General features: G+C 45.1%; 1 protein-coding gene across 5 annotated transcripts in view; it reads left to right on the top strand.

The window, feature by feature from the left end:
- The window catches only part of zc3h12aa (zinc finger CCCH-type containing 12Aa), a 155,398-nt gene that overhangs the window by 21,505 nt on the left and 120,023 nt on the right, over positions 1–13,870 (top strand). Inside the window, exon 9 of one of the 5 annotated variants that reach the window (XM_088387971.1) lies at positions 8,919–9,029. The exons of 3 other annotated variants lie outside the window; for them this stretch is intronic. The gene's annotated coding sequence lies outside the window, so the exon portion shown is untranslated. Of the gene's footprint in view, positions 1–435; positions 455–8,918; positions 9,030–13,870 lie in introns of those variants that run through there. One more of the 5 variants, XM_088387974.1, reaches the window with a different exon arrangement.

A 13,870-nucleotide genomic window follows, 5' to 3' on the forward strand; every position in this document is an offset into this window, starting at 1 on the left:
ATGCGGGCCTTATAAACAGAAAGCCAATTCAATCGAGAAGCGATACCATCGCCGGCGAGGGAATTCGACCTTCGACTGCGCGTTGGAGACGGTTGTTCCTAGTGTACCCAAGATAAAAATGCTTTAAACAAAGACCGCAAAAATGTCTTTGACGCCGCTGCTTTTTGATTTTCTGAGTTTGTTTTGGTGTGGCCAGAAGTGAATGTAATAATGAACACCTGTTGGCCACGCCTCCTCTCATGATTGGCGTGGCACAACATGGGAGCAAAACGGAGCTGACTCAAGTGGACAAAAAGTCGATTTTGGGGGGGGAAAATTGCTAACTTCCTCCTCAAGTAGGGACCGAGTGTGAGGACTTGAGTCTCGTCTGACACAATTGTGAATAGTGGAGCAGGATATTGGCTGTGTCGGCATCGGAGGCCTTAGCGGTGACACTCAAAGGCTGGAACAATAGGTGAGTGAAATCTTGGCTGTCTTTTTTTGCTCGGGGGCTTTGGGATGGCCGTGGAGACGCCGCTGCCATCATTGTTTGCAGCGACCATTGTGCTTGATGCTTTTCTTGGCCTGGTAAGACTGCTTTGCTGTCTTCGCGTCCTTGTGTGCAGTGTTGGTTGACGCAAGTTGTTGAAATTGTTTGCTCGTTTCCGCTGCTATTGTGTTAGCTTGCTTATTCATTTCCATGAATTGGGCACTGCGATCCAATAGGATGAACATTTTCACTTGTTCTCCCAATGCCGAGACAAAGTTTCTAAGATAAGCGCTAGATGGCCCGAGTCAATATTTGGTCAAGCCGTTATCACTCAACGAGCCGACAGCGCCTCTCTGTTTCTTTCCGCGCCTGGGACGGAGCGCGATCCGACAAGAGAGGGTGAGCTCCCCTGGTCATTACTTCCAGCGGCGTGACAGCAGGCGGCCTTATCTGCTCGGGCCCGACGTGAGCCGGGGCCCCCGCGCTGATGAATAGACACCGACCGGGTGGTGTCGGTTCCCTCTCCGTCTCCGTCTGACTTGCGCACTCACCCGTGAAACCTCTGTGATGAGTGCAAACGTACGGGGTCAAAGAAAAAAGAAAAAGAATCCCTCGAGCAGTGTCACTCCCTCATTTAACGTTTTGTTTGTACGTACTATGTACTTTAAAAAGTGGGAGAAAGATAATAGAAGTATTTATCATGTTATTCATTAAGATATATTTTTGGAATTAAAAAAGTCAATCTTTTTAAGGTAGTGTTCAAACAATCTGACATTTTATGAAGTTCCAAAAATATTTAAGTTTTATTAAAAAACATACATATGGTTTAAAAGTGAAGTGCAAGTGAGCAAATGTTATGAAGTGTGACTTTGTTATATTTGTTATATACCAGCGATCTGTTCAAAATTAATTGTTTAAACACCCCGAAAATGAACTGTGCGAATTTTTTTTTCCCACCCACAGCCAAGGCTTTTTAATTAAAACGCTGAGTGGCAAGTGGCCCATTTCTTCCACGGCTGTTTCAAATTGAGAGACGGCGATAAGGCTTATTCTTAGGGATCTTTATCAAACTCATCTACTATTTACTGCTGGCTCATTTTTCTTCTCTTCTTTATCCACCGAGTCTTGAGCTTTCCACCCAAGCCGGAGCTGGAGTCGTCAATAAATGATCATTGGGAGGTTTGCGTGGCTGTTGTTGGGGGGAGCGGGCGGGGCTTCGGATGTCTGTTGTCCAAACCTCACCAGCGGGGGGGGGGGATGCGTGATGACGCAAGCAACATTAAAATGTCCTTCTTGATAAAGAACGCCGCGTCTCCTTGCTCTCTTTTAGCCGACCGAGCCTTTGTTGCGCTGGCTGTCACTCTGAGTTTGCTTCCACCATCAGCGTAAGAGGGAAAAATCTTGTAATCCCAAACAGCAGATGTGACACCCTATCAACCAGTTATGTTTGCTTTTGATTTGTTCTACGTGGGAACGGAAAACAAAAGAGCCCCAAAAACAAACGACACGGGCGGATGACCGAAGTGCATTTCTGAGAAAACGAGCTCCGATATTTGTGGCTTTGACCTTGCGAAGGCCGACTCTGGCGGTTATAAAGCGCTTGTCAGAAAGCCAGCACCTTCTGTCCGCATGAATGTAAGACGCCAAAACGTTCCATCTTCATTAAGTCTGGACCGTCGCTTGGGTGGACACAGCAGGTGCAGGACAACAGCCCAAAATAGCTCCAATGGGCTGACTTCCTCTTCACTTTTGGCCTTCACACTTGTGTCCTGTGATAATGCAGCTCCTGAAAAAAAGCATTCCATTGAGTTTGCCAAAATGACGGCCGTCAAAAGCATTGAACTCATTCATTTGCTCTTAGTTTGAAAAGGAAAAATTCAAGAGTTTTTATTCGCCATGTTTGCGCGTGCCAAACAAGGAATTTGACTGTCTTGTCAACGTCCGAGATGAAATACGTATCAGTGCCACTTAGTGGCAGATCAAATAAAAAACCACATGAAACATTCACTGAAGGGATGTTTTGTTTGGAACAAATTAGATACCAGGCCAGAGCGCGGCCTCTCTTCACTATTTGAGATCTTTGCAGAGTTTGGAGCTTTGTGTCCTTGAGCTTCTATCCATTTCTCCCGCCTGGCTGCCTTCGCCGTGCTCCGTCACCCATCTCCTCCTCCTCCTCCTCCTCCTCCTCCTCCTCTTCCCTCCACCTTCACACAGGGAAGATTTTCTAATATCCATTACTTCCAGCAGGGTCAACGCAATCCCACCGGGTCCGCCAGAGACGTGGCAGGTGCCGATAAGGGCCTTGCTCCAGACGCCGTAATAACTTAACAAATCCCTCCGTGACCCGCGATCCTTTCCCTTCACCGGCGTGCCTCCGCAGTATTTTCCATAAAGCCGTTCAATTCGACCCGGTTGTCATACTAGGAGAGGGGACGGCGGGTCGTGGCGTGCCACGTTATCGGGTTCTTGTGTTCTTTCCTAAAACCCAAAAGTCAACTGCAAGGACTTTGAGTTTGTGAAGCAAACATTTTGATGCTTTAGTTCCTTCCTCTACGATATTCGGAAGTCATCTCTTATCTGCTGCCTTGGCATCAACAGCTTCCCATCCGCTCCCCCGCCCAGCTCCGCCCCCTTCCCACGTGCCCTTGCCCAAAACCCCGAGCCGCCAATCATGCTTTAGCCGCTTTGGAGTGGCAACGGTGTTAATGATTCATTTCCCTTGTAATCCGCACTCAGGCCGATAAGCTCGCGAGACGGCTGTTATTTGTCGCCGTTCGCCATTGTTTGCCGTGTTAAATTAAGCCTGGGCGATCCATCCGTTGAGCCTTTGTTGAGCGGGGGGGGGGGGGGCCTATAGGAATCATAGATTCACCACAAAGAAGGCGATAGCGATGCCGCTTCTGCATTTTGACGCTGATGGCGGCTCATATTAAACCCCAAAAGTCGAGAGAGAAAATCCTTTGAGGTAAGCTTGACTCTTAGCCAGTGCCAACAGCCACTTCAATTGTCATTTTGGGATCACGACGTGCATGACGTCATTCATTTTTGCTACCAGCTGAGTTTGAAAGTAAACCTGCCAATAGTCTTCTCGACACCGCGGGAGAAGACGCGTTTGGTAATTTGCGCCCCGAGCGGATTCCAATTTCGAGCACCCCAACAGCGACCCATGTTATCTTTTTGATTCAGGCTAAACTCCCGCCGGGCGTTGCGATGTTGCGTTCTAATTGTCACATCATTACGGGTGGCATGCGGCGCTCCTTCGTTTGCCGCTTCAGCGAATAGGTTGAGTATTTGGATCGTCTTTTCCTGTTTTTTCAGGACAACATGATAAGAATAAGTTGCGTCAACAATTCCAAATAAATTGAACATTGTCACTTTTGCACTGGATCTCATTTGATTGCATTGGAAAGTGGCAAAGCTTCGCTTGGATTGTGCGACAACGAAAGCCTTCCAGCGAAGCGCTTTCCGCCTCACCCTAACCCTTCATGCAGCATACCAAATTCACATTTCAGCCAACACGGGACAGCTACGCAATTAGCCAAGCACCCAATTTTGGTTTATGATACAAATGTTCATTTGAGCGACTGGCAAGACTGGGGTAGCGCGCGCGCTGGATGCCAGCCTTCTGTCGTGTATGTGCAAGCTCTGCCGAGCGTCATGAATGACAATGAGCTCGCGTGGCGGGTGTCCCCTTAATAGCGCCATCCACCAACCCGTCCGTCCCTGTTACACATGAAACATCCCAGCCACATGCTGACGATGCGGCGACGCGGATGTCATTGGCACCGTCAAAGAATGACAGCGTTGATTTCTATTTTGGACTTCTGCATTAGCTTGTGGTTCACATCCAATGTTTTTCCTTTTACTGTCCGTTTTTTTTTTTTTTTTTTTTTGCTTCCTCCACCGCTCCTCATCCATTGGCTGCCCCCTGAAGAGAGTCGCTCTAGTGAAGGTGGAGGACCTGCAGAACACTGATAAGTCGTTTTCTTTAAAGCCGGGCACCAAAGACACAGCGTGCAAAGAGCCGCATGGGGAAAAAATAGGAAGGAAAAAAAATCACAATGTCGCACAGCAGTCTTGAGCACAGGTTGTAGACGCTGAGAATGCTCGTGCAAACTAGCCGAAGGAGTCCTGTTGACCATGGACTTGCTGGAAAATGTTTGTGTTTGTTGTTTTCTTGTTTTGTTCCATTCATTGACTTTCTCAAGCATAAATAGCCGGCTGCTCAAAAAAAAAAAAAAATGTACACGGGCTACAAATGGCCCTCCAGCCGTAGTTTGGGCACTCCTGGCTTTGGCTATTTCCTGCTCAGTCAACTGAGGTCTCTTTGACGCTATGCGGGAAAACTCAGCGGCAGAATTTGGACTTTCAAAGATAACGCTAAAGCTAAATTGTTATTGCCGGTACAAATGGGGAAGGCAATCCCTCGTAATCTCTGTCAGTTTTAGCCTCAACCCAAAAAGCGATAAAAATAATGTTCTCGACACCGTTAGCTGTCGGGCAGGCAGGTTCTTTATTTTATCCCCCTGCCATCTCTTTGCAGGTTGCTATAAGCCCTTTCGCCACAACACCTGTCATGGCTGTAATCTCCGCCGTTGGAGACGGACAGATATCATCTCCAAACTGGCTTTTCATTACACCTTGCGCTCCCCCGTCGCTATTTAGAAATAAACAAGCCCCTCTTGGCTTTGCCCTACTAGTTCCGCAACAATTGCAACTTCTATTTTGAGAATAATGCGACATTGCTGCAGCTAGTCATTGTCTTGTTTTCTTCTCCGAGAAAATTAGAAACTGTACGTTGAAGCCTTGAAGCGATTTTAATGACAAATCTTTCTAACCTTCCCACTTTGAGGAACAGCAAGTCAAGGACTTTCTTTTTATAGTTATTAACGCCGACGATCTGTCCAATTGGTTGATCGATAGGAATAATTCCCCGTGGAGCTGGCGCGCTCTCACGAGCAGGTGCGAGTTGTTCGTCAGCGCTACCCTTGGATGCTAATGCCGTTGATTAGCAGGGGGGCTCTGATAATCACGTTTAATGATCGGGAAGAGTTCAATTCCCTGTGCGTCACTCTAATCAAAGGCCTATTTTTGTCCATATGGATCACGCCAAAGTCATTAAGTCTGTAAATAACGTTGAAGTATTGTCGTCTTTGTTTCAGACGTCTCATTCAAAACCCAAACGTACCTCTGTGAGTTTCCCCTCGACTTTTCCAGTTTGTACAACAAAGTTGACGACATGAATATTCCAGCAGTGTGCGCCACCTGCCCCGGCGCGAGTTAAGTCGACGCTCCAGTTCGATTCTTTCATATTTGGGAGGGAATTGGAGCCTTTGTGGCTGGCAGCCGCTGGCGCGCCAACAAAAGTCAAAAAGTTGAAAGTTATTTTGGCGAGGAGCTGGAAGACTTGAACGTGACATGCCAAGTTTGAAAACTATTAATAAGCAGTCGTTTATTGGAGATGGTCACTAGCTAAGGACGCTCCAGAAGTGTCCATAACATCAAGTCCTCGGAGGAAACGCAGAATGTCACAGACAGGCCAAAGTCAATTGTAACGAGATACTGTCAGGCTCTGTTTTTCATCGAGGGCATAAAATGCTTCTTTTGTTTTTTGTCTTTTTATTGTCTCGCAACACACATAAACGATCATGCCCATCAATTTCAACCTTTGTAGGCGTCAAAAGCAGGATGACAGTGGATGCCTTTCAATCATTTTCAACAAACACAGCTTTTGTTCTTCTTTCACATTTCCACCATCTGCAACTTAAGTGCGCCACCATCTCGTGGTCAATCATGCAATTGCACCATATGTAAATGAACTCGATCCTGGCCAACTCTTGCTTTGAGTTTCTTTCGCTGATGGTAAAAGTGAACCGTTTGTATCCACTGTTGTATTACGAAGCAGGCAAAGCGTTTGGGGCAAATGGCAGCAAACAACATTCAATTGCATATGACAACGCGGGTCGCCGTGATTAAGTTTCCAACAAACAACTGTCAAAAGGCCAAATCGATAGGTAATTTTGGGGCGAGAGTAGCGGGAGTCAATATCCCTGCGTCAGGACCCAGAGGGAGGCTGGTAAAAGGATTAGCCTCTGCTCCCCTTAAGTTGGCGCCCGTAATTGTCTTTGAGCGCCTCGGTTGTCTCTGGCCCACACGTTCACCGTGAGCAAATCGATCGGAGGCAACCTCCCCCGGTCACTATTGTTGCTTTTTACCTGCAGAAGTCCAACACTCTGGAAATGATTCACGCCACTACTGAGGTGAATAGCAACATCTGTATTAGGCAAGCAATCTCAGTGATTGGATGCAAAGGATAATCAGGGACTTTTGTTCTTCTTCTTCACTGATGTATGCCGTGTCGGCCGCAATGCGGACCAGCGATAGCCTCGTTTATGGCCCCGAGCTATGAATAGGGACAGTGAATGAATCAAGTCCTAATGCGAGCATTATCCTTTAGACGTTGCTGCTTATTGCTCTAATGCTTGTCACCGCAATGCGAGCGAGAGGGAGGGAGGGAGGGAGGGAGGAGGCGGCTTTTTAATGTCCGCTTTTAATAGCCGTCTCCAACGTCCCGACTTGAAACTCCTAGGCCGTAGCTTTTCAAGTACTTAATAATGCATCGCGCCCCCCTGTTATCTGATCGATTAGAGACCAAGCTGAAACTGAAATTGTGCCAGGAGGGCAGTTGAGTTTTGTGCAACAGCAGTCAATAGAAAGAAAAACAAATGGATCTAAAATGGATCCAGTCTTGGCTACATGGTGGGGGAAACAATTTTGGAGCGGCCATTTGGGAATCTACCGCAATTCCGACCAACAAACGCCTTTGTACCTTGAGCTTGCCATTGACTCGGATGGGAGACTGAAGGTTTTGAACCCCAAAACAAGTCGAAGAAAATCCCCGTGGTTATGATTCCTAATCCTCTTTGGGACAATCGAATCATTCAAAGGGTTTCTTCTCTTCTGAGAGAGCTTCTCTTTTTGAGCGGGAGGACATTTTCCGTCGCGATTGAAGAGGGGGCGACCTGAAACGGGGTTGACTGACCCGGCCGGTCGGGATGGATGGATGCGATTGAAAGAAATGAAAAGATGGGACGGCCTGTGATTCGACTGGAATCCGAGCTGAGATGTGACATCCTGGAAAAGACACTGCATTTCAAATAGTCCAACGAACAATACATTCTCCAATCAAGATTCCGAAAGAACGCTATGATGTCATATAAAACCAATTGATATTGAATGAACAAATTCCCATTCATGATTTTATGATTCATTTTTATAACTCTTCAATATTTATTCTTAAACATTTACCAGAAACTAGGATTGTTTTTGTCGATTTTATGACTTGTTTTGATTGCTGTGTCGTCATGGAGAAAATACATCAAAGACCGTAATAAGAGTAAGAACACAGATTCATTCCCATGTTAAAAAAAGCAGCAGATGTGTATCTTGTATCGTGCTGCGGCATCTGTCACAGCTTTGCCTTTTAAAAAAAATGTTTACCCGACATTTTGGTTTCAAACACAAAATAAACGATAGCTGGCAGAACTCTCGAGTTGACTTTTGAGGGATTCATGGTAAATGTGAAATGTCAGCATTCGAAGTAGCAATTGATGTTTATCACGACTAAAAAGAGCTCATCTGACTCCTTTATACCTTTATACTTCAACTCATTGCTTTTATATTCCTATTAAAGTTTGTTTAGCGTTTGGTCAATAAGGAGTTGTCATGTTTGAAAGACATTAGCACTTTAACCGTAGCTTTTAAATAGAAGTACGGCTCCAGAGTCAGAAGATGTGCACAGATGGCGAGTAGACGTTGGCGAGCCTCGCAGGACAATTAGCATGTGAATTGATGATGATGCCGCCGCCGCCGCCGCCTTGGCACTAATCGAGTCAAGTAAATGAATGAACGCCACGCACCTTCGTAGCGTCTCGGCAGCCCCCGCTCTATTTTTGCGTTTGCAATTCCCCGATGCGAAAAAAACTCCGTAACGCTTTATATATCTTTCTGAAAATGAGACGGCTACAAATGATTCTGTACGGACGCCTAATGAATGAAGACGGCGGTTATTAAATCGCTTATGTGGATTAATTAGCACGTCTCCACAAATGTGAGCCTGGATTCTTTTATGAATCCTAATGAATTGCTACTTCATATTGATATTACAAAAACACACACACAATGTGTCAGACTTGTAATCCTGCTTGTGCGTTACATCAACTGCTAACGCGAACACTTTTAGCACAACGTCATTAGCCCGATATTGACTTGATGTGATATACAGTAAATGCGTACCGAAAAAAATCACAAGAAAGGACTTAGCCCAGTGTTCTCTGTGACTCACTTGCCTATTACTGTCCGATTGGGCATTTGCGCACCCATGTATACTTGAGCTATTGCTCCTCAACTTCCCCCACCAAATGACTCAATCTGGTGCTCCCATTGCCAGCTCCAGATAAGATGGACAATCCACGCGGTCGGAGCGCTTATCGGAATTCAGCACACTCTCTCAGGAGGCCGCGTACGCTTTCACCACCACGAGTCCCTAGCTGCATTTCAGGTATGACCCAATTAACGTCGCCCGAAAGCACAATAACGAATGATAAGGTTGCGGGAAAGGCAACGAGGGATATTTTTTCCACAGAATACGACCAAATCATATTCCTGGGAAGAAAAAAAACAATTGCCTTAAACTTTGCATTTGTTAATGACACGAGGTAGAAGGAGAATGGCAAATGTTCATTTCAATTGTAATTCATAAGCATTTAGTTTATAGTCACTTTAATTGTAACACCAATTATTTGTGAATGCTTCAAAAAATCCTTGCGTGAATGCTGATGTTTCGTCCACCCGTTATTTTGACACGCATCTACTTGCACTCAATTCATCCAATTCACGTCATTCCATTTTCAACATACTCCAAAGATTTATGCCTTGCAGGCTATTATTTTCCTCAGTCCCAAAAGTCAACGTTTTCATTCCCTGTTCATTCTTAACGATTTATTGAACAATAGATTAGCATCGTTCACTTTCCAAATGCAAAACGTTCAGTTCATCACTTCACTCATGAGCTGGCAAACTGTTAAAAGAAGTCACGAAATACAGCATGGAAAAAGTGCAAAATGAATTCTTGACCGGAGAGAGAGAGAGAGAGGGAGGGAAGCCATACTTTCCCCACCCACCCTTTGCCTTAAACAGGAAGTCACTGAGCTGTATACCTGGGAATCAATTCTGTGTAGATCCACTCGAAGCCGCAAGCCTGTACTTCTTTCCAATTATGGATCGTTCGCATCCTCGGAGAGATGTAAAACAAAGTGCTACTAAAGACTTGGTGCGATCACCCCAGATGCACGCTGAAATCGTTATCGACAGTACTAATCAGACAGCAAATGCTCGGCCCGGCAAAAATAGCATAGGAGACGTACTAAATCTTCCAGTGGGACGTCCGCTTGAACAAATAAGCAGCGCAGCTCCAGTTGAGCCCTCGTTTATTTCCCCATTAAATTAATGAAATCGTGGTGCCGCTGAGCTTTGACTCGTGCTGGCAAGTCGCGGTCTACGAATATCTAGGAGAACTGACGTGGCATCTATCAGACAGATGTTGATAAAAGTACGTATCGCGTCATGTATTCTTTAAGCACTCATTTTAATCGTAATGAATCAACATTTGTTTCAATTTTAATTGATCATTTTATTTTTGTAACTGTAATAATCTTGCTTCAAAGAGGTTTCATATGTATTTCAAGTCAGCTGACACGCATCGTCACGGGTGAAAGTTTAGTTCTGCTAACAAAGGAATTAGCCATCTAAAAAGGAAATGAAGCAAATTCAATTCCGCCCCCCCCCCCCCAACCCTAACACCCCCCCCCCCCCCCCCCCCGGTGGCCGTGTGAAAGGCCGAGCTGAGACTTCATGTGAAAAAAAACAAAAAAACATCCGAAATGTCATTACCGTTCAGAACCGATGAGGTGCCAGCAACTTAATGGAACCTTTCAATTTGGGTCGACCTCACAACGACTCGCTCGCCATTGTGATCGCTCTCCATTTAAGTTGACAATTGCGACCGTTTATTTCGATAATATCACAGCGTCTCTCTCGGGTGTGTTGCGCTGGTGCCCAAAGGGGCCCGAATGACGAGTCAATAGATTGAGAAAATTGGTCGGTGCGACAAAAGACTCTGCCGTGGAAACTTTCCACACACTCCCACTCTTCCCTCCGCCGCCGTCGCAGATCTGCTGATTCCAATAGCGACGGGCGTACGTCAGAGAAACCAAAAGTCAAAGATGAGAGCTGCGTTTGAAAAGCACACTTCAACTGATAAGCTCGTCAACAAAGCGACACGGCAACACTTGAAGCGCCGACGCCAGCCGGCCGTTTGTGACGGTGGGGGCGGGGGGGGGCGTCCAATTAGGAACTCGCACTGACTCAGCACCTGGGGAGCCGTCGGCTGCTGCTTCTTCTTCTGTGTAGTGTGCAGAGATGCTGACACAACCTGGAGATGAAGCTTCGTCCCCTGTTGTGCACTCGCGCTGGGAATCATTTGCGCTACAACAATGCCACCTCGCAGCAATTGTGAAATGTTTTGGAAGAAAGACCACAGCTTTTGGCATTCGCGTGTCCGTCAAGAGGGTTTGGAGAATTGGTCAAAAAGTTGGGAAAAAGTTGAACCCGACCGACAAAGTCGTTTTCGATGCTGTAACTCGCCATGAAAGATTTCGTCCCTACTCACAAAATGAAGACTTATATGGAATTTTAAGCAAGTCTAACAGCTCTGAGAGTAAGTCACCCAACTTGGATTTGACATTTACGGCTCCTCTCGTAATAGTTTCCATTAAGGCCGCTGAGCCGACTTCACGCGCATGGCTCTTTTGCCGCCGTTCCGCTCGGCGGCTTTTTCGATAAAGTCCCCCCCTTAAAAGAATCCCGCGCCCAATGTTCTTTGCGGTAATGATGGTTTTTATTGGTTCGGGATCATTTACGAGCGCACGTCGTGAAACGATGGCCGGCCGGACAAGAGCCGAGTGGATCATCTTTTCAAACGTTCGAGGACTTCTTCTACGCGTGTGTATTGGAGACTTCATGGCGCCCACGACAGAGCGTCGGCCGGCCGGTCGTTTGACCGCCGCCGCCGCCACGCGAGGCTAAACCCGAGTCGCTCGCTATTTTAGGGCGCTTACACAAAGTGGGAGACGTTTGCTTGGTTATGTTTCATGTCCTTTGAGTCCAATAGCATGAAATATGACGACGAAGCGGATGACAATAATACGCATATCGTGTACATTTGGATACAATGCGGTATATCCGTCCACATATGACTTTACTGCAACAAACATGTCAAAGGTTTTATGGTTAAGAAGGAAAAGAAAAAAGATCCATTGCATTGAAATATAGGGACAATAGTGTAATTATTTGAAAACATTTAGTTTTGTACATAACAGTAACTTCGTACAGCAGACTCGTCACTTTGTTCATACGGTTCCAAAAGAATGTTAAAAGAGTTTGAAGTCACACATTTATAAGTTCAAAAAAGTTGACAATTTAAAAGAAAAATTGCCATTTATAGGAAAAAAAGTTTTTGAGAAGACTATTATGACGAGAAAAAACCCCCATTGTGTATCCGCTCGCTGAGCGGTGAGTCATATAAGGAATCAAATAAATACATGCAGCTGTGTTTTGACTTCCACCAAATTTTGCCAAAACAATTAACTTCTTTGTCTCCAACAATGAAGACATTTAAACAACAGCGGGCCTATCTGTCAAAATGCGAGTTTTATCTGTTGTTTCCCAGAGCTGCCCTGCAGGAACTTGCCCCTCATTCATTTGTCACTTTCATTCCCACCCCCGCCCCATAATAAAACATATTTCCCGCCCATCCTCTTGTCCCTTCATTAACTATTTTCTTTATCTAAGAACAACAGCCAGAACTGCGGCTTTTTAAGCAAAGCCGCAGCCGCTAATCCACATTAATATTCATAGCAATTAAATCCTCAAAGGAGCGGCGCCATCAAAATTAGAAAATGATTGAAATGAAAATAGAAATCACCCCTGGGTTTTTCTTGCAGTGTACCGTGATTATCAAGGTTTTTTTTTTCTCCCAGTACTGAAAAATAACTGTCATTGACTGCGCAAAAAACCCCCCAAAACATTAATAAAGTATGTATATATTTTTTCAAACCAATTATTGAATTCTGAGATTACAAACCGTATTGATATTAAATAAATATATATTATCTATAGTGTTATGAATTCTATTTAGCATTTGAGCACAATTTTTTTTTAAATAAACGTTCAAGCCTTTTTTTTTTTTTTTCTGTCAGCGCAACAACCGTATTGATTTTGAATGCCATCCAAAGCACACGAGGTTGAAACATCTGACGTCAAAACATTCTGGGAATTATTATCACATCCAAAAAGCAAAAACACTTCTGATTTAAAACTTGCCTAAGTTCTTGTTCCAATTTTTATGTTCACTGTCCACGTCCGTAAAAAAGAAGTCAACATTTGAATCATCTTTGAGCGCATAAGATCAGCAAAACATCAATAGGAGCACCGGTGGTAAATAGAAGCCGCAGCTAGTATCCGTTATTGTTTGTCACAACCGACATCTCGGCATGACAATCGAGGGTGGCATTTGGATTGACGTACAAGGCGCAAGCTTTGCGGGGAATAATGACGAGGAAGACTGGAAATGATGCCCGTCTAATTTGGGTGCCAGCCCCACCCCCTTTTTTCTAAAATCAGTGACGGATTTAAGGGCACAGAAGAAGAAGCCGCAGAGCAGAGCAGAGCAGAGCAGGCGGCTTGACTGCTTTCTAAGCACGCAATGGGCACGCCATTTTGCAGGACACTACCCCAATTATTTTTGACATCAAACCGTGTAGTTGCAGGAGTTCCTCCAACTTTCCCCGCAACTTCCCTTTCGCTTTTTGCTCTTATTATTTTGCTCGAGGAAGCCTAAGAGCACGGGAGGATGAACCTTGAAGGAAGGAGGGCCACTCATTTGATTGTCTATATACGTATGCTGCAGATGGCAGCCGTTTGGAGTTGTTCAGAGAAAGTTTACACCTCGCCATGTTGGGACATAACAGTTTTGGCTTTTGTGTGTGTGTGTGTTTGTTGTTTTTTTTTTAGTCGCGACCATATGTTGAACGCTTGCACCAGATTTGACGGTTTTCCTTCGAGCCTTCTGTCGTCTACCCAAGAGTGTAAAATTGTCAGCCTTTAGCGTGTTATTCTTAGCAAGAGCGCTACTATAGGTTGTCGCAACAAATATCCTCTTGTATGCCCACAAAAAAAACACCAAAAAAAAAACATTCTGCTACGTTTCTCCCCCGAATGAGATATTTTTGTCAATAATTAATTGGACCCAAATTTAGGGACTAAACATTTAAAAAGAAACGA

Source organism: Syngnathus floridae, chromosome 10 (genome assembly GCF_059516105.1).
Source record: "Syngnathus floridae isolate MCC-2025c chromosome 10, RoL_Sflo_1.0, whole genome shotgun sequence".
NCBI classification, from domain to species: domain Eukaryota; kingdom Metazoa; phylum Chordata; class Actinopteri; order Syngnathiformes; family Syngnathidae; genus Syngnathus; species Syngnathus floridae.